General features: G+C 37.8%; 1 long non-coding RNA gene across 2 annotated transcripts in view; it reads right to left on the bottom strand.

Moving 5' to 3' along the window:
• LOC133569868 (uncharacterized) overlaps window positions 1-9,703 on the bottom strand; it is a 62,483-nt gene extending 52,780 nt beyond the window's left edge. For both annotated transcript variants that reach the window (XR_009809954.1, XR_009809953.1), the window contains exons 1-2: window positions 9,594-9,703; window positions 699-880 (exon numbers count right to left, since the gene is read on the bottom strand). This is a non-coding gene — a long non-coding RNA (uncharacterized LOC133569868). The remainder of the gene's footprint in view (window positions 1-698; window positions 881-9,593) is intronic.
• Window positions 9,704-22,311: the final 12,608 nt, after the last annotated feature.

The raw sequence follows: 22,311 nt of genomic DNA, 5'->3' as shown, positions 1-22,311 counted from the left end.
TTCAGCACCATTTTTTGTATTCTTTGTTGCCATGGGTGCTGATTTTTTCACCTGCCTCTGATTAATGGTCAGGACGCTCACTAATCCGCGAGCTATTTAGTACTGCTTCGCGCCACATTGAGGTTTTAAACCATTGTGTCTGGGAGCTGAACAACAGATAGATATGAACGGGCAGACAACCAACAGGCAGACCTACCGGCACGGACAGGCCCTTCCTGTCTCCCTTGGACCAAGTGAAGTGAATTAAATTTTGTATAGCGCTTTTCTTTAGTGACTCAAATCACTTTTACAAGCGGGTCGGTACAGCTCGGTTGGTAGACTGGCCATGCCAGCAACTTGAGGGTTCTGGGTTCGATCCCCGCTTCCGCCATGCTTGTTACGGCGCACGCACAGTCTGTTTTTCCCTCTTCTGTGGGAGCATCTAGGAGCTCCGTTGTGAGCCCTGCCAGACACGCCCCTGCGCTCGCCGCACAGACCGCGACCACTCGCCGGCGCAGTCGGAGGCAATTGGTAATCAACGCACCTGGTTTTAATGAAAGACAGCAGGTAGGTCCGGCAGTCTTAGTCACAACACCCAACATGGTTCTACTTGCTCTTGCTTAGGCGAGTCTTTTTGTCAAGCTTTTTGTCGTAGCTTCCCGTGCCATCCGCACATTTTGTATTTTGACCCGATTATTGGATTAAATCATCTTTCTTACCTGCACGCTGCTTCCTGACATCATCTTGGGGAAACGACCACTGCAAAATCATGCCACCCCGGCGTGACAGAAGACTGCCAGAGAGTGTGGCAGGAGGCAGGAATAAATAGCTCTCTGATTAGTGACAGTGAGCAGGTGAGCGTACCGACCACTAAACAGAGGCAGGTGACACAAATCAGCACCTGTAGCAACAAAGAAAATAAACAAGGGTGCTCAAACAGAACTAATCAACAAATAAAAGAATATAAAACTAAACAAAACATGATCCGGGCAACGGATCATGACATAATGTACTGTAAAAACAATGTCGGTAGATTTAACGTTAAAAAAACAAACTGGCATCACAGATGTTAGAAATTTACAATAAAAGTTACACCGTTTGATACATTTACAGCAATTTCTTGTAAAAAACACTAACATTTCCGGTAAAATTCTGACTACTGAGCAACCAGCAACCGTAAAATTTACTGATTTTATTTTTACAATGTATTGTTACCAAGTTTTGGGAAAGTAAATGATGTGCATTGAATTACCATATTTAAAAAAAAAAAAAAGTCAGTAAAATGGCATTTGTGTAAAGGTATTTAAAAATATTTAAATTATGCAAGCAATTTAGTAACTGTGATTAATTTTGACTTGTGTGATTAAATATACTGGATTTTATTTTTACAATGTAGTGTTACCAAATTTTGGGCAAATAAATTAAGTGCATTCAATTACCATATATTTTTATAAAAAGTCAATAAAATGGCATTTGTGTCAAGATATTTTTCTAAATATTCATTTAAATTATGCAAAGAAATTTAGTAACTGATTAATTTTGACTTCTGATTAAATTTACTGATATTTTTTACAACATATTGTCACCAAGTTTTGGGCAAATAAATTATGTGCATTCAATTAAATTTTTTTTTTTTTTTTAAAGTCAATAAAATGGCATTTGTGTCAAGATATTAAAAAAAAGTATGCATTTAAATTATGCAAGCAATTTAGTAACTGTAATTTGGACTTTTGTGATTAAATTTACAATGTATCGTTACCAAATTTTGGGCAATTAAATTACGTGAATTAAACTACCTTTTTTTTTTTTTTTTTTTTTTATAAAGTCAAAATGGCATTTGTGTCAAGATTAATTTTTTAAAAATTCATTTAAATTACGCAAGCAATTTGATTAATTTTGACTTGTGTGATTAAATTTACAGTTTTTTTTTTACAATTTTTTGTTACCAAGTTTTGGGCAAATACATTATGTGCATTCAATTAAAATACATTTTTTTAAAGTCAATAAAAGGGCATTTGTGTAAAGATATTTTTAAAATAAAAAGAATTTAAATCATGCAAGCAATTTAGTAACTGTAATTAATTTTGACTTGAGTGATTAAATTGACTGATTTTATTTTTACAATGTACAGTTAGCAAATTTTGGGCAAATAAATGATGTGCATTCAATTACCATATATCTTTTTAAAAAAAGTAAAAAATATGTCATTCGTGTCAAGATATTTTTTGTAAATACTCATTTAAATTATGCAAGCACATTGGTAACGGTGATTAATTTTGACTATTGTGAGTAAATTTACTGATTTTATTTTTTTTACAATTTGTTGTTACCAAGTTTTGGGCAAATTATGTGCATTCAATTAAATAGTTTTTTTTTTTTAAAGTCAATAAAATGACATTTGTGTCAAGATATTTTTAAAAACGTATGCATTTAAATTATGCAAGCAATTTAGTAACTGAATACATTTACTGATTTTATTTTTTACAATGTATTGTTACCAAATTTTGGGCAATTAAATTACGTGAATTCAATTACCATATGTTTTTTTTAAAAAGTCAATAAAATGGCATTTGTGTCAAGATTAATTTTTTTTAATTAATTTAAATTATGCAAGCAATTTAGTAACTGATTAATATTGACTTGTGTGATTAAATTTACGGATTTTATTTTTTACAATTGATTATTACCAAGTTTTGGGCAAAAAAAATTATGTGCATTCAATTAAAATATATATTTTTTAAAGTCAATAAAATGGCATTTGTGTCAAGATATATTTTTTAAAAATTCATCTAAATTATGCAAGCAATTTAGTAACTGGTTAACTTTGACTTGTGTGATTAAATTTACTGATTAAATTTTTACAATGTATTGTTACCAAATTTTGGGCAATTAAATTACGTGAATTCAACTACGATATATATATTTTTATAAGTCAATAAAATGGCGTTTGTGTCAAGATTAATTTTTTAAAGCTTCATTTAAATTATGCAAGCAATTTGATTAATTTTGACTTGTGTGATTAAATTTACTGATTTTATTTTTTACAATTTATTGTTACCAAGTTTTGGGCAAATAAATTATGGGCATTCAATTAAAGTATTTTTTTTTTTTTTAAGTCAATAAAATAGCATTTGTGTAAAGATATTTTTAAGAAATATGCATTTAAATTATGCAAGCAATTTAGTAACTAATTAATTTTGACTTATGTGATTAAATTCACAGATTTTATTTTTACAATGTATTGTTACGAAATTTTGGGCAAATAAATGATGTGCATTCACCTACAATATACATCTTTTTTAAAAAGTAAATAAAATGGCATTTGTGTCAAGATATTTTTTGTAAATCGTCATTTAAATTTTGCAAGCAAATTCAGTAACAGTGATTAATTTTGACTTGTGTGATTAAATTTACTGATTTTATTTTTTACAATTTATTGTTACCAAGTTTTGGGCAAATAAATTATGTGCATTCAATTAAACTACATATTTTTTTAAAGTCAATAAAATGGCATTTGTGTCAAGATATTTTTAAAATAAAAATATTTTAAATCACACAAGCAATTTAGTAACTAATTCATTTTGACTTGAGTGATTTACTGATTTTATTTTTACAATGTATTGTTACCAAATTTTGGGCAAATAAATGATGTGCATTCAATTACTATATATCTTTTTAAAAAAAGTGAATAAAATGGCATTTGTGTCAAGATATTTTTGGTAAATACTCATTTAAATTATGCAAGCACATTTAGTAATGGTGATTAATTTTGACTATTGTGATTACATTTACTGATTTTATTTTTTTACAATTTGTTACCAAGTTTTGGGCAAATGATGTGCATTTAATTAAAATAGTTTTTTTTTTTATTAAAAAAATTAAATTAAGTGAATTCAATTACCATATGTTTTTTTTAAAAAGTCAATAAAATGGCATTTGTGTCAAGATTAATTTTTTTTAATTCATTTAAATTATGCAAGCAATTTAGTAACTGTGATTAATTTTGACTTGTGCGATTAAATTAACTGATTTTATTTTTTACAATTTATTGTTACCAAGTTTTGGGCAAAAAAAATTATGTGCATTCAATTAAAATATATATTTTTTAAAGTCAATAAAATGGCATTTGTGTCAAGATATATTTTTTAAAAATTCATATAAATTATGCAAGCAATTTAGTAACTGATTAATTTTGACTTGTGTGATTAAATTTACTGATTTCATTTTTTACATTATATTGTCACCAAGTTTAGGCGAATAAATTATGTGCATTCATTAACCATATTTATTAAAAAAAAAATCAATAAAATGGCATTTGTGTCAAAATATTTTTTTTAAATATTAATTGAAATTATGCGAGTAATTTAGTAAGTGTGATTAGTTGTGACCTGTGTAATAAATTTACTGATTTTATTTTTACAATATATTGTTACCGAGTTGTGGGCAAATAAATGATGTGCTTTCAAATAGTGAAGTGAATTATATTTTATATAGCGCTTTTCTCTAGTGATTCATAGTGAAACCCATTATCTAAGTTACATTTAAACCAGCGTGGATGGCACTGGGAGCAGGTGGGTAAAGTGTCTTGCCCAAGGACACAACGGCAGTAACAAGGATGGCAGAAGTGGGGATCGAACCTGGAACCCTCAAGTTGCTGGCACGGCCACTGAGCTATACCGCACCATTACCATATATTTTGATAAAAATTCAATAAAATCGCATTTGTGTCAAGATATTTTTTTTAAATATTAATTTAAATTATGCGATCAATTTAGTAACTGATTAATTTTGACTTGTGTGATTGATCTAATGTAAAAATAAAATATTGTTTGACAGCACTAGTTTTAATCTCAAAGTCATGATCAACAAAATAAAGACAATATCAATGAATGATCTTGTAAAATGTGAAAAAATTAAAGAAAAAAAAAAAACACTGCAATGAGGAGGCGACTTGTCCAGGGTGTACGCCGCCTTCCGCCCGATTGTAGCTGAGATAGGCACCACCGCCCCCCGTGACCACAAAGCGAATAAGCGGTAGAAAATGGATGGATGGAATACTGGACCTGTATCTGCTTGGTATCAAATTGATATCAACATTTGCAATATCACCCACCCTTGCTTATAAACACTAAGGTGGTTCATATAAAGGTCAAATTGCTACCCAGTTTAAGATGACCCAATGACAAAACTAAAAAGGTATCCTCTTTCTCGCCCTTGAAGATTTTTTTTTCTTTGCTGGTGAACATTCGCTGGCGTTTTAAGAGGAATGGAATGGCACTTAAAGACGGTTACATGGAACCCCTGAGGAGAGGCTGGGAAAGGCATGGAGGGCATTTTAAACCGCAATCAGCGAGCATTCCATTTGTTTTTTTTTTTACTGCTCTTTCAGGCCCTCCCTTATGTCCGCCAGTGTGCTTTGGAACGAGCCAGGGAATGAGGAGATTGTTTTTCGGCTCAGTGGATCATAACTTTGAAGCTGCATTGCTCAGGAATGTGTGTTTAGAAAATCTAAATCGTTTTTTTTTTTAAAGGACGGACGTAGCGATGATCGTCTGAAATTATGAATTCCTATGTAAGTGAGGTAGGTTAGACCATGACATCTAGAACCAGGTCCTATCCACAGACAAGCAGGTTTTACACAAACATCCACAATTAGCGAGTCATACGTCCATAGTGACAGAATCCCGATCAATTGTTCTGTACAAAAGTACCTACAGTGTGCGGCGAGAAAGGGGTGGTATAATACCAGGATGTACGTGTCCGACAAGACCACCTGGGAAATTGCACCCCAGGAAATACCAAGCTTGAGATTTTAACTAGACAAAAGCACATAGGCTTGTATATTACCACTGGGCAAAAGACAGGTTGGTAATTTTAAAAAGTAACCAAACTTCATTGACTAAATTAAAAAAACAAAGTGGCACACACCAAACAAAGCAGACACTTGGGCAAGAAGTAGGGATAAAGGTCAGGACTGGTTCTTAACCAGGCGGCAGGAAATCAAACAGGATCCACAAAATGAACCACCTGTGACACGGAGCAAACATACAAACCCTGTTTCCATATGAGTTGGGAAATTGTGTTAGATGTAAATATAAACGGAATACAATGATTTGCAAATCCTTTTCAACCCATATTCAGTTGAATATGCTACAAAGACAACATATTTGATGTTCAAACTGATAAAAACATTTTTTTTTGCAAATAATCATTAAGTTTAGAATTTGATGCCAGCAACACGTGACAAAGAAATTGGGAAAGGTGGCAATAAATACTGATAATGTTGAGGAATGCTCATCAAACACTTATTTGGAACATCCCACAGGTGTGCAGGCTAATTGGGAACAGGTGGGTGCCATGATTGGGTATAAAAACAGCTTCCCAAAAAAATGCTCTCTTTCACAAGAAAGGATGGGGCAAAGTACACCCCTTTGTCCACAACTGCGTGAGCAAATAGTCAAACAGTTTAAGAACAATGTTTCTCAAAGTACAATTGCAAGAAATTTAGGGATTTCAACATCTACGGTCCATAATATCATCAAAAGGTTCGGAGAATCTGTAGAAATCACTCCACGTAAGCGGCATGGCCAGAAACCAACATTGAATGATTGTGACCTTCGATCCCTCAGATGGCACTGTATCAAAAACCGACATCAATTTTTAAAGGACATCACCACATGGGCTCAGGAACACTTCAGAAAACTACTGTCACTAAGTACAGTTTGTCGCTACATCTGTAAGTGCAAGTTACAGCTCTACTATGCAAAGCGAAAGCCATTTATCAACAACATCCAGAAACGCCACAAGCTTCTCTGGGCCCGAGATCATCTAAGATGGACTGATGCAAAGTGGAAAAATGTTCTGTGGTCTGACGAGTCCACATTTCAAATTGTTTTTAGAAATATTTGACATTGTGTCATCCGGACCAAAGGGGAAGCGAACCATCCAGACTGTTATCGACGCAAAGTTCAGAAGCCAGCATCTGTGATGGTATGGGGGTGCATTAGTGCCCAAGGCCTGGGTAACTTATGTTTATGAGTTTGAACATCAAATATCTTGTCTTTGAAGTGCATTCAATTGAATATGGGTTGAAAATGATTTGCAAATCATTGTATTCTGTTTATATTTACAACTAACAACATTTCCGAACTCATATGGAAAAGGGGTTTGTACAAGCAAAATGGGAGGGGATTGTGAAGAACGCACCACCAACAAGGAATAGACTGCCGCTGTCAGTCACCAGCACCAGAAACAAAACAGGGATTAATAAAACATGCCCAAGGGCTTAAAGAAAAGTGGCGTGGACTAAACTGAAGACAATGAAAACATTTACAATCTAAGTAATTTAACAAACAATAATTGGAATCAAATGTAGGGAAATACAAATAACTAAACCAATGTAACATGAAATGACAAAGGTCATTTACTAAACCAATCAAAATACAAATAAAATAAATAATATTCAAATTATATTGATAATTATTTTTAGACATAAGTCATTGGCCAGGGCTGGGCAATTATTTTGACTTGGGGGGCCAAAGTTTCAGAAAAAACTGTGTTTGGGGTTGGTATGTCTGATTTTTAGGAATACTAATACAGAACCTCACAATAATGTCTGATTGAAAGCAAAAAACAATACGCCAGACCGCCTTAAAAAAACAGAATGGAATTAGATTTTTTTTTACTGAATGAGACACCCAGAATATACATGAAAATGAGGAATGTGAGATTTACAATATTAACTATAAATGATAAAGTACTGAATATTGACAACATTTATAGGGATGGCGTGGCGCAATGGTAGAGTGGCCGTGCGCAACCCGAGGGTCACTGGTTCAAATCCCAACTTCGTCACGTCCGTTGTCGCCTGAGCAAGACACTTCACCTTGTTCCTGATGGGTGCTGGTTGGCGCCTTGCATGGCAGCTCCCTCCATCAGTGTGTGAATGTGTGTGTGAATGGGTAAATGTGGAAGTAGTGTCAAAGTGCTTTGAGTACCTTGAAGGTAGAAAAGCGCTATACAAGTACAACCCATTTATCATTCAACATATGAACATCACACCCCCTCTTGATCGACATATTTTACAATCCACGACCACAATAGGACTCTGAACACAGATGCAGGATTTCCCCTTTCCGACAAGGGAAAGGGTCCAAAAAGGGATAAACTAAACAGACTATAAAAACAGAGCTTACCTAAGCGCTAAACCAGGGGTCACCAACGCGGGGCCCGCGGACACCAGGTAGCCCGCAAGGACCAGATGAGTCGCCCGCTGGCCTGTTCTAAAAATAGCTCAAATAGCAGCACTTACCAGTGAGCTGCCTCTATTTTTTAAATTGTATTTATTTACTAGCAAGCTGGTCTCGCTTTGCTCGACATTTTTAATTCTAAGAGAGACAAAACTCAAATAGAATTTGAAAATCCAAGAAAATATTTTAAAGACTTGGTCTTCACTTGTTTAAATAAATTCATTTATTTTTTTTACTTTGCTTCTTATAACTTTCAGAAAGACAATTTTAGAGAAAAAAAAATACTGCCTTAAAAATGATTTTAGGATTTTTAAAAACATAACTTTTTACCTTTTAAATTCCTTCCTCTTCTTTCCTGACAAATTAAATAAATGTTTAAGTAAATGTATTTTTTTTATTTTAAAGAATAATAAATAAGTTTTAATTTAATTCTTCATTTTAGCTTCTGTTTTTTCGACGAAGAATATTTGTGAAATATTTCTTCAAACTTATGATTAAAATTCCCAAAAAATATTCTGGCAAATCCAGAAAAATCACATTTAAATCTTATATCAAAGTCCTTTCAATTTCTTTTAAAATTGTTCAGGAAAAAATAATGATTTGTCTTTGTTAGAAATATAGCTTGGTCCAATTTGTTATATATTCTAACAAAATGCAGATTGGATTTTAACCTATTTAAAACATGTCATCAAAATTCAAAAATTAATCTTAATCAGGAAAAATTACTAATGATGTTCCATAAACAATTTTTTTAATGTTTTCAAAAAGATTCGAATTAGCTAGTTTTTCTCCATTTTTTTCGGTTGAATTTTGAATTTTAAAGAAACGAAATTGAAGATAAAATATGTTTCAAAATTTAATTTACATTTTTTTCGTGCTTTCTCCTCTTATAAACTGTTCAATTAAGTGTTTTTTTCATCATTAATTCTCTCCCCAAAAACTTCCGTAGAAGGAAAAAAAATGTACGACAGAATGACCGACAGAAATACCCTTTTTAAAAAAAAAATATTTATCTGTTTCTATATATATTTATTGTGAGAAATCATTAAGATAATCAGTGTCTCCACAAAGATAAATATCATTAATTATTAATAATAACAGAGTTAAAGGTAAATTGGTAAACAAGTTGGCTATATCTGGCAATTTATTTAAGTGTGTATCAAACTGGTAGCCCTTCGCATTAATCAGTACCCAAGAAGTAGGTCTTGGTTTCAAAAAGGTTGGTGACCCCTGCTGTAAACTAACAGAAATCTCAATAAACTCAAAACCCTCCAGCTGCGGATGGAAAAAAGGTGCTAAGAATACAACATGCAAAATAGAACAAAAATCGTTCCAACGGAGGCAATGCTAATTAGCTAATCTTACCTGACAAAAATGTTTACAAACAATGTCCCGTGGGTCAAAAAAAGGTACAAAAACGTAACAATGGCTGTGGACATGGAACACTGGAGGTACGCACAAAAAAGATACTAAACACTCTGGCGCAGGACAGAAGGAGGACGAGACATTTATACACACGAGGGAGGGTGACACAGGTGTGCACGATCAGGTAATCAGGAAGGAGGTCAGACCAGTGGAACAGGAGGAAGTGCAAGTGATCTGAAACGAGAGGTAGAGTCAGCATTTCAAAATAAAACAGGAAATGAAAAAAACATGAAACCAGACGAAACCCAGGCAAGACTTCACCCAGGTGTGACACAATCAAGCGTTTACGCAACAACATTTTAAGATACACATCGAAAAAAAAACCCCCACCTAAAATCTGAAATATCTGATACATCACAAAGCTTTAGAACTTTGTTGTAAAAATCTCCTTCCGTGTCTGTCCATGATTTCAGGCTCACTCTGGAAACACTCTGTGGAAACGCTCCCCACCCACACTGCTTGGTGCCTCGTCTCAGCTGCTGTGACGTAGATTACCATAGTAACTGTGGACGAATTTCCCTGTCGCCGCTCGGGTTCCACGGACCACCCAGGAAGGACATAGCTTTTGCACAAGGTTTGACTCTTTCATTTTCAATAAAGCTTTTCTGCAGCTTGGATCGCTCGTTCATCTCCTCGCTCCTCACTCCTCGGTCGCTCTTTCAGCCGTCCGCGTCCTCAGCTCTTGTGCGCTTTTCTCTCTCTCTTTCGCTGCTGCCGCTCTTCGTCTGTTCTCCCCGGCACTCCAACTCCTTCCGCCCCGATCTCTTTTCCATCTTCCCTTTTATGCAGCATCAGGAGAAATGTTAATTGTGCGTCGGTGTGTGAGCCACGCACCTGATTTAGATTGCGGCGGCGTCGCTCCCGGCTGGCCCCGCATCTCCGCTCCGCCGAATTCTCTGCTTCCTTGCCGCCATCTTGGGCAGGGCTGCAGCGTGCCTTGCTCAGCCGTCGGCCCGTGGGCTGCACCTCCCCACAGTAACTAATTAAATTACCATAGTAACTAGTATATCATGAAAAAGCCCCGTCACGGTTTGGTTGCAAAACGGACAACTCCGGACAAAAGCGTGAATGTAGGATTTGATTTTTTTTTCATAAATGATCCAAACTACCAAAATACAGGTAAAACAACAAAAAGGCAAGCGTGCCTAACACACAAAAAGCTAGGACGTAGCATAGGAATAATGAACTAACAAATCGTACGTGACAGTAGCTGGAAGCAAACAAAGAAGCCAGGACGAGTGATCAGCAAAGGCAGGCTTAAATAGTATCTCTTCCATGAACTGATTAACGTGGACCCCGACTTAAACAAGTTGAAAAACTTATTGGGGTGTTACCATTTAGTGGTCAATTGTACGGAATATGTACTGTACTGTGCAATCTACTAATAAAAGTTTCAATCAATCAATCAATCAATCATTGTTGATTACAAACAGGTGAGTGTCCCGAACAACAGAGGCAGGTGAAAATCATAAATAACCATGGTGACTAAACTCTAGGGGTGTAACAATAAACACAATTTTTGGTTCGGTTTAGAGGTCACGGTTCGGTTCATTTTCGGTACAGTAAGAAAACAACAAAATATACATTTTTGGGTTATTTATTAACCAAATTTGCAAAATCTTCCACCAAAAATATTTTTCTTAGTGGAATATTTGATGTGAAGTAATGGGAACCTTGGATGGATCAATAATTCATAATAACATTTATGTTGATTCAATATTATGTTTTGATTAATAACAGTTTAATAAAACAAAGCTTTATTTTTTTCTTTCAGTCAACATTGCAACTTTTTCTAAATTACATTTAGCCTTTAAGCTTTTTTATTTCACTTTTGTTTGTTTTTGTTTATAGTATTTTTAGAATGTGCCGTGGGCCTTTAAAACATTAGCTGTGGGCCGCAAATGGCTTCCGGGGCACACTTTTGACACCCCTGCTATAGATAATAAATAAAATCTGATAAATCTATGGGTAAAAAGCAGAGCCTGGCGACGCATGCGCGTTTATCTCTCCCTCTCTCCGTCTCTGCCCCTCCCTCATAAATGCTGCTGCGTGCGCAATTTGTTTTGTTTTTAACCCCTTCTTAACCCTGAACGTACATTGAAAATACACGCAACCCTAACTCAAAATGCCGGACATTTGAGGCATTTAAAAAACTCCACCCGGATAGCCCTGCAAATGAGGACATATCTGGTGAAAAGAGGAGGTATGGTCAGTCTATCGTAGCCCGGTCGCTACTAGCATGCCGTGTTTTGTGCCTTGGTGTGCTTTGTTTACACAACGTGCGGTACGCTACTTAATATGTCCGTGTGGAAATTCGTTCGGTACACCTCCGAATCGAACCGCAACCCCCGTACCGAAATGGTTTAATATAAATACACGTGCCGTTACAAAACCGTTATAAATACACATACCGAGTCCAGAACAAACAGAAAACACAAAACATGATCCGGACTATTGATCATGACAAGCGCAGATTCCAACCATTGAAATATTTGTATGGTTCAAGACTTATGGTCATTTGAAAACATTACTGCACATTATAATGGCAGCTACACTTTCCATCTTAAGGATCTAAAAAAAAATTTGGGGGAATGTCCGGCGGGCCAGATTGAAAAGCTTAAAGGGGAACATTATGACAATTTCAAAAGGGTTGAAAACAATAAAAATCAGTTCCCAGTGGCTTGTTTTATTTTTTGAAGTTTTTTTCAAAATTTTGCCGGTCCCGGAATAGCCATAAAAAAAAGCTTTAAAGTGCTTGATTTTCGCTATTTGCGATGCGACTATCCATTTCCCTGTGACGTCATACAGTGTTGCCAATGTAAACAAACAAAGGGAATACCACAGCAAGATATAGCGACATTAGCTCTGATTCAGACTCGGATTTCCGCGGCTTAAGCGATTCAACAGATTACGCATGTATTGAAACAGATGGTTGGAGTATGAAAGTATTGAAGAAGAAACTGAAGCTATTGAGCGAATAGCTATTGACGCTATTCATAGCCATAGCATGGCCGAATAGCTGCGTTAGCATTGCCGGTAAAATGTGCGGACCAAACGATCAGGACTTTCGCATCTCGTGACACTGGAGCAACTTAAATCCGTCGATTGGTAAGTGTTTGTTTCGCATTAAATGTGGGTGGAAGGAAACCTAATACAGTTTTAAATGCATCTGCAGGTTATCCATAAATCTCTGTGCCATGTCTGCTTTAGCACCGCCGGTAAATAGCATGTTAGCATTGATTAGCGTAGCATGTCAGCATCGATTAGCTGGCAGTCAATATCAACAAAACTCACCTTTGTGATTTCGTTGACTTTATCGTTGCAAATGCATCTGCAGGTTATCCATACATCTCTGTGCCATGTCTGCTTTAGCACCGCCGGTAAATAGCATGTTAGCATTGATTAGCGTAGCATGTTAGCATCGATTAGCTGGCAGTCACGCCGCAACCAAATATGTCTGATTAGCACATAAGAAGTCAACATCAACAAAACTCACCTTTGTGATTTCGTTGACTTCATCGTTGCAAATGCATCTGCAGGTTATCCATACATCTTTGTGCCATGTCTGCTTTAGCACCGCCGGTAAATAGCATGTTAGCATCGATTAGCGTAGCATGTTAGCATCGATTAGCTGGCAGTCACGCCGCAACCAAATATGTCTGATTAGCACATAAGAAGTCAACATCAACAAAACTCACCTTTGTGTGTGATTTCATTGACTTTATCGTTGCAAACGCATCTGCAGGTTATCCATACATCTCTGTGCCATGTCTGCTTTAGCACCGCCGGTAAATAACATGTTAGCATCGATTAGCGTAGCATGTTAGCATCTATTAGCTGGCAGTCACGCCGCAACCAAATATGTCTGATTAGCACATAAGTCAACATCAACAAAACTCACCTTTGTGATTTCGTTGACTTTATCGTTGCAAATGCATCTGCAGGTTATCCATACATCTCTGTGCCATGTCTGTCATCGCCTGTAAAATGTGGAGACACTCCCGCACATTCAATGGGGGTCTGGCGGCTGACACTTTCGCATCTTCGGTGCAACTTGAATCCCTCCCTGTTAGTGTTGTTACACTCTCTGACAACACACCGACGAGGCATGATGTCTCCAAGGTTCCAAAAAATAGTCGAAAAAAAGGAAAATAACAGAGCTGAGACCCGGTGTTTGTAATGTGTTGAAAATGAAAATGGCGGCTGTATTACCTCGGAGACGTCACATTCTGACATCATCGCCACATGAGCGATAAACAGAAAGGCGTTTAATTCGCCAAAATTCACCCATTTAGAGTTCGGAAATCGGTTAAAAAAATATATGGTCTTTTTTCTGCACCATCAAGGAATATATTGACGCTTACATAGGTCTGGTGATAATGTTCCCTTTTAATGGGCAGCGTGTGGCCCTCGGGCTTTATTTTGCCCAGGTCTGGCAAAGGCCCCCAGAGACGGCCCTGGCCAGAAGACAGAGCAGGCCCAGGACGTGATCAGCGTCGGGCCCCGAACGTGGTCCGCTCTACAGAAATAAATAAGAAATAAACCATGCAGAACAGCGAATAAAAAGCCAAACTGAAGGAACAAAATAAAGAAACCCAAAATAAAAAGAAACAAAAGAGCAACCAGCCTCCAGGCGTGATGGTTGTCGCCGGCCGAATTTAAATAAAAAAGGCTAAAACCTAATGCGTGTACAGCAACTCAAACAATGCAGAGGATGCGAGCCTCACAGGATGCAGCTTTAACACACACAAGATGCAATGAGCTGGGATCTGAGCAACAGATAGAAATGAACAGGCAGACAACCAACAGGCAAACCCACCGGCACGTACAGCTTAACACAGCAGACCCTTCCTGTCGCCCTTGGACCACGTGAAGTGAAGTGAGGTGAATTAAATTTTGTATAGCGCATTTCTCTAGTGACTCTAATCACTTTTTCCAAGTGGGCAGTATAGCTCGGTTGGTAGAGTGGCCGTTGCCAGCAGCTTGAGGGTTCCAGGTTCGATCCCCGCTTCCGCCATGTTAGTCACTACCGTTGTGTCCTTGGGCAAGACACTTCACCCACCTGCTCCCAGTGCCACCCACACTGGTTTGAATGTAACTTAGATATTTGGTTGCACTATGTAAAAGCGCATTGAGTCACTAGAGAAAAGCGTTATATAAATATACTTTACTTCACATGGTCTTCTCCCGTCATCTTTGTTGGAGCGGTGTAGCGTGCAAGGACGAGAGTGGAAGAAGTGTCAAAAGATGGAGCTAACTGTTTTCATGACATTCAGACTTTACTTAAATCTATAACAGCGCAGCATCTCCTCATCCGGAAACAACAAGTGTCCCGTGAAAAAACGTCCGAGCGGAACCCTCTACTTACTAAAGTTCCTTGGGTGAATAATGGAAACTCACAACACCGGTATCTTTTAGAGCTTTCATGGTGAGTTTACTGACATATATAAGTAAGAACTTTACACTACTTTATATTAGAAATGGCAACAGCAAAGGATGAATGTCCGATAACAAGAACATAGATACAAAGAAGAAGCTTATTGACTACGGTGTTGGCACGGACTACAAAGGTGGATTTATGCAGATCCCAAATACAGATCAGCGGAAGGTAAGAAAAATTGCTTTTGCATAATATTGCGAAACAAAGCGCCAGATAATATGTCTTACCATAATATTGTGAAGCTTCGCTGGCATTGTGATGGTGCGGGTGTGTTCTCTCAATTGTGCAGGTGGACTGGACACAGCGTGAAGGTAAAAAATGATTTATTTCTACTACAAAAAGAGACTAGGAACAGAAAAACTTGCAGAAAGACACTAGAGGCAAAATGAACAGAACTGGCATGGGAGCTAGAAAGAACAAAGCGCTAGCATGTGAGCTAGGGACACAAACGAAGGAGTAGCGTGGAAGCTAACGAATACAACAAGTCTTTACCACAATCGGGGATAGCGACGTCACCTGTTGCATTGGACAGCAAACTAGACTTTGAGGACGAATTAACAATAAAGGCTCGCTTAAATACAGGAACGTAATTGGGAGGCAGGTGGGCGTCAGAAACAGAAGGCAAGTGACACAAATGCGTAGTTATGACAACAGAACAAAACAGGAAGTGCCACCAGGAACTACGGAAGACAAACGCTAACAAGATGTGTTATAAAACAGAACCAAAACCAGAATATGACATGATCCGAGCCGCGGATCATGACAAATATAATCATATGTTTAATGTGCCTACAATCCATCAAGCTTACCAAAGTCGTACTAAAACATTTTGATAGATTTTTGTGTAATGGCCTTTATTTTCAATGGAGCATATAATATGTTGGTGTTAATTTGTATCATATTGCCATCAAAGTGCAGTCTACATGTATCTTGTATCAACCAATCAATCAATCAATGTTTATTTATATAACCCTAAATCATAGTGTCTCAAAGGGCTGCACAAGCCACAACGACATCCGCGGTACAGAGCCCACATAAGGGCAAGGAAAAACTCACCCCAGTGGGACGTCGATGACAATGACCCCCACTCTAGGGGAGACCGAAAGCAATGGATGTCGAGCGGGTCTAACATGATGTTGTGAAGGTCCTTATGTTTGACTGCCATCTACTGGTCACACTTATCATTACACCATGTACCAGATAAAACTGTTTCAAGGTCGGTAAGCACAACCAGAATTATTCCGAACATTAGGTGCACCGGGTTATAAGGCGCACTGTCGAGTTTTGAGGTAAGATGTATTTTAAGTGTCAGGAAAATACGGTAAATGGAGCATTTTTGGTATTTTTAGAAGCATTTTTAGGGTGATTTAGAGATAAAAATTGATTGCGCCCATTAGCACCATTGCTAGCCTCTTAGTATGCAGAAAAAAAAGTGTTTTTGTCTCTCAAATTTGCAGTTCTTCTTTAAAATGATTTGTGCATTTGAAAAAAACTGCAGGTTCACTTTTTACAGTATAATTTTATTTGTCGCTTTTTGACGCAGGGAACTCGGATTTTTTTTAGAAATGTAAAATGCAAACAAGTTCTGTCACGACGTGGACTAAGGTGTGGTTTGTTTACCCGTGGTGTAAAGCGACTGAACCGGACATGGCGTGAGAGTAATGACATATTTGAATAATAACTTGAAAGTACTACCAAAAAACAAAGGGTATAAACAAAAGGCGCTCACAGCGGAGGTACAAAACTTGGCTCTGAAAACAAAAAACTATGACTATGACGTAAACTATGGACATAAAACAAAACTTGCAAACTATGGCATGAATAACGAAAAGTAACTTGGAACGAGAAAAGAGCATGAAAAAGCACAGCATGGATAAGAAGGGTGTTTAGAGGGTGAGTAGAAGGCTGACTGCCTGGCAACTACAGGCTTAAATAATGCTGTGGTGATTAACATGTGCGAGGTCCAAATGACAGGTGAAAACTGTGAATTGTATTTATATAGCGCTTTTCTCTAGTGACTCAAAGCGCTTTACATAGTGAAACCCATTATCTAAGTTCGATTTAAACCAGTGTGGGTGGCACTGGGAGCAGGTGGGTAAAGTGTCTTGCCCAAGGACACAACGGCAGTGACCAGGACGGCGGAAGCTGGAATCGAACCTGCAACCCTCAAGTCGCTGGCATGGCCACTCTACCAACTGAGCTATGCCGCCCATACTAATTGATAGTCATGGTGACGAAACAAACAAGAGGGACCAATGAGTCCGAAACCAAACGGAACGTGACCACAAAACATGACAAGTTCAGAGTGTCAGAAAAAATATAATCCATCTGCAAGGTTGTTCTAAAGTCTAACAGCAGCATGGAGGTTTTTTAAACTCTTCCAATCGTCCTGTGTGGGAGGAAACAAGTGCCACCAAGCAGGTCGAGTTAGTGAAAGGGCACGTTAGTGGTCCTTTGAGAAAAGGAGCTTTAGGGTTTCTACATTGTATAAACTTTTAGCAAATTAGACAAAGAGCTGTTGATGCAGAAACACACATTACAGGTTGGGTAAAAAGTTTTTTTTAAAGGGCTAATTGAGTCGAAGGGAGCAAACTTTATACAGTTCATTGACCACGAAGAGGTCAGCTGCAGCTTACTTGGAATAACTTTAGATAAACTACATTTGCATTCGAGCATGGAAGGGAACACGGACACAGATAAAGGATTTTTTTCAGTATCTACAATATTCTCCTGCATCCCAATAATCCTTTTTGCTCATCAATTTTGTCCATCATCTACAATCCTTATGTGAGACAACAACACGTCTTTCCCCTTTCAGTGCGTTTTAAATAGTAAAAATAAAATAAAATGCTAAAATGTAGGTAAGGGGAATTCTGCTATTTTTACTATAAAGCAGTGATCCCCAACCTTTTTGTAGCTGCGGACTGGTCAACGCTTGATAATTTGTCCCGCGGCCCGGCTGGTGTGGTGGTGGGGGTGGGGGGGACAGATCGGGAGGTTCTTAGTGGGGACATTCTTTTTTATTTTATATATATATATTTATTTTTTTTCCTTTGTCATGAAAAAGGGAAGTTTTTTGTCTGGAAAAAGGGAGTTTTTTGGGGGTTGGTGCACTAATTGTAAGTGTATCTTGTGTTATTTATGTTGATTTAATAAAAAAAATAAAAATAAAAATAAATTAAAAATTAAAAAAAAAAAAATAATAATAATATATATATATATATATATATATATATATATATTCTGCGGCCCTTGTACCAATCGATGTGGTGGTGGACCATTGCTACAAAGCACTCTTAGAAACAACATCCAAAAACTGTCAACAAAGCTCCATGTACAAAACCCAAAACCGGTGAAGTTGGCACGTTATGTAATTCGTGAATAAAAACAGAATACAATGATTTGCAAATCCATCCATCCATCCATCCATTTTCTACCGCTTATTCCCTTTTTGGGGTCGCGGGGGGCGCTGGCGCCTATCTCAGCTACAATCGGGCGGAAGGCAGCGTACACCCTGGACAAGTCGCCACCTCATCGCAGGGCCAACACAGATAGACAGACAACATTCACACTCACATTCATACACTAGGGCCAATTTAGAGTTGCCAATCAACCTATCCCCAGGTGCACGTCTTTGGAGGTGGGAGGAAGCCGGAGTACCCGGAGGGAACCCACGCATTCACGGGGAGAACATGCAAACTCCACACAGAAAGATCCCGAGCCTGGATTTGAACCCAGGAGTACAGGAACTTCGTATTGTGAGGGCTTCACGGTAGCAGAGGGGTTAGATTTGCAAATTCTTTTCAACCTATATTCAATTGAATGGACTTCAAAGACAAGACATTTACTGTTCAAACTCGAAAACTGTTGTTTTTGTGTTGCAAATATTAGCTCATTTGGAATTTGATGCCTGCAACATGTCTAAAAAAAGCTGGCACAAGTGGCAAAAAAGAGTGAGAAAGTTGAGGAATGCTCATCAAACACTTATATGGAACATCCCACAGGTGAACAGGCTAGTTGGAACAAGTGGGTGCCGTGTTGTTTTTTGTTGCAAATATTAGCTCATTTGGAATTTGATGCCTGCAACATGTCTAAAAAAAGCTGGCACAAGTGGCAAAAAAGAGTGAGAAAGTTGAGGAATGCTCATCAAACACTTATATGGAATATCCCACAGGTGAACAGGCTAGTTGGAACAAGTGGGTGCCGTGACTGGGTATAAAAGCAGCTTCCATGAAATGCTCAGTCATACACAAACAAGGATGGGGTGAGGGTCACTACTTTGTGAACAAATGCGTGAGCAAATTGTCAAACAGTTTAAAAATAACATTTCTCAACGAGCTATTGCAAGGAATTTAGGGATTTCACTAGTTAAGGTCTGTAATATTATCAAAAGGTTCAGAGATTCCGGAAAAATCACTGCTCGTACCATTGAAGGCCGGTGACCTTGGATCCTTCAGGCGGTATACATCAAAAAGCGACAAATGTGTGAAAAGGATATCACCACACTTCAGAAAACCACTGTCAGTAACTATAGTTCGTCACTACATCTGTAAGTGCAAGTTAAAACTCTACTATGCAAAGCGAAAGCCATTTATCAACAACACCCAGAAACGCCGCCGGCTTCACTGGGCCCGAGCTCATCTAAGATGGACTGATGCAAAGTGGAAAAGTGTTCTGTGGTCTGACGAGTCCACATTTCAAATTGGTTTTGGAAACTATAATAATATATAATTGTTTTTATTTCTATTTTTAGCTAAGTACCATGTGACTTGTTGGAGGGTGGATTAGCAAAGTAAGATTTTCATTGTACCGCAAACTGTCTGTTTAACTGTGCATATGACAATAAACAATCTTGAATCTTGAAAGTGACAATTTTAGTCAGATATTATTCCACATTTGAAAAAAAAAAGGCTTAATAATAAGCCTAAAATAGTAACACACAATACGTTCAGTGTGAAATGTACTTTTTAAAATATTAATTCTGTGTTGAGACTCTCTGCAATAATGAATAATTCATCAAATAGCTTTCAAGACAACTTCAAAGATGCGTTGTCCGTTATACTTTAAACTAGACTAAAACAAAATGTATTTATATGACTAAATCTAGAATAGATTTTCATCAAAGGACTATAACTGAAACTAAATTAATTACACAAAAATGAGTGAACGTGTACGTGGCAAAATCTTTATAAAACATTCTCTGCATCCTTTCCTTATTTTGTCACAACCCTGAAAGCTGTTGGGTTTCGCACATTACTCTCTATAAGACTTCCACAAACCTCTGGGTTGTCTTTTCTCCTACGTTTTAACCTACTCAGTGGCCTTGTTATTAGAATGTCCGCCCTGAGATCGGTAGGTTGTGAGTTCAAACCCCGGCCGAGTCATACCAAAGACTATAAAAATGGGACCCGTTACCTCCCTGCTTGGCACTCAGCATCAAAGGTTGGAATTGGGGGTTAGATCACCTAAAATGATTCCCGGGCGTGGTCACCGCTGCTGCCCACTGCTCCCCTCACCTCCCAGGGGGTGAACAAGGCGATGGGTCAAATGCAGAGGACAGATTTCACCACATTTAGTGTGTGTGTGACAATCCTTGGTACTTTAACGTTTAACTTAAATAAAAAACTGCTGTCAAAATGAACACTGTTGTGGATGATTGGCAACATTTGATTAAACATATTTTGTAATAACCCTAAAACAGGGGTGTCAAACTCAAATACAGAGTTGGCCAAAATTTTAAACGGAACAAAGCCGCGGGCCAAGGTTGAACAAATGAACCTTTTAATAGGGACCCAAACAAGTTTTGCATGAAACATTGAACAAGCAAGGCTTATATAACTTTAGTGACATGCAACATCCAGTTTCAAATAATAATAATAATAATTGAAAAAATATCAATGGCATATCAAATAAAATTTAAATAAAAATGTTAGGCCTTTTTTTCTATTTGCAATCGTCTGAGGTAAATATCAATTTTTTTTCCACTGGCTAATAATAAATTTGAAAATAATATAACAATAATGAATGAACCAAACATTCAAGCCCTGAAGTAGCAAGAGAAAGTGAATGAATAAAACGTTAATTATTGGTCAGTTTGCTGGAAGTTTCCCGGAGGAGTTAGTGCTGCAAGGGGTTCTGGGTATTTGTTCTGTTGTGTTACGTTGCGGATGTTCACCCGAAATGTGTTTGTCATTCTTGTTTGGTGTGGGTTCACAGTGTGGCGCGTATTTGTAACAGTGCTAAAGTTGTTTATACGGCCACCCTCAGTGTGACCTGTATGACTGTTGACCAAATGTGTGTGTGTGTGTGAAAGCCACAAATATTATGTGACACGCTGTTAGTATGGAGGAAAAGCTAAAGGCAGTGCCTTAAATGCACGCCCCCAATATAGTCGTCCAGGTGGAAATCGGTAGAAATTCGGGAGAATGGTTGCCCCGGGAGATTTTCGGGAGGGGCACTGAACTTCGGGAGTCTACCGGGAAAATTAGGAGGGTTGGCAAGTATGAGTATTAGCGGTGAATGCGGTGTTACAGCGGCACCGACGCTGTATAACACTGGCAGGCCAGCTCTAATGCTAAATTGATTATGCCTCAAGGGCCAAATTAAATTACACGGCGGGCTAGATTTGGCCCGCGGGCCAGAGTTTGACACCCGTGCCCTAAAAGCGCTTGGGTTTAGCATATTGCTCTCTATAAGGCTTCCACTAACCTCTGGGTTGTCTTTTCTCCTCATATTTACTTCAGTAGCTCTCTCACCCTTCCTTCTCCCAGAGTGTAAATCTTTCATTTTAACTGAAATGACTAACTGTTGGTGCTAAGAGAGCCTGAGTCTGTCTTGACTGTAGTTGCTTACAATGCTTCTCACCAGAGAAACTATTGTTTTCGAGAAGCTACTCTGATGTTGGTCCATTTGTTTTACTTTTAATCGATTGTTTTTTTCCTAAAAAATGTAAGAATGTGTCGGAGCGACACAGCCTGAGGCTTTGCCACTGGCTCGTATCGGAAGAATGTTCCTGGTTAAGTTTCCCATCTCTTTAACATCCTCTCTATATTCAGTACAAGGCCAAAGACTACACCTACCAGACAGATATCTGCTTTGAATTTGTTTCGAAATTATAGCAACAATGAATTCTCTAATAGGAGTGGATTTTCGTAAAGCAGACCTGGGCAAATTAAGGCCCGGGGGCCAAATGCGATAGGGGCGCTCATGATCCCAGAC

Source organism: Nerophis ophidion, linkage group LG15 (assembly GCF_033978795.1).
Source record: "Nerophis ophidion isolate RoL-2023_Sa linkage group LG15, RoL_Noph_v1.0, whole genome shotgun sequence".
Classification (NCBI taxonomy): Eukaryota; Metazoa; Chordata; class Actinopteri; order Syngnathiformes; family Syngnathidae; genus Nerophis; species Nerophis ophidion.
Note: the sequence above shows the minus strand (reverse complement) of the source record. Positions and strands in the feature narration are given on the sequence as shown.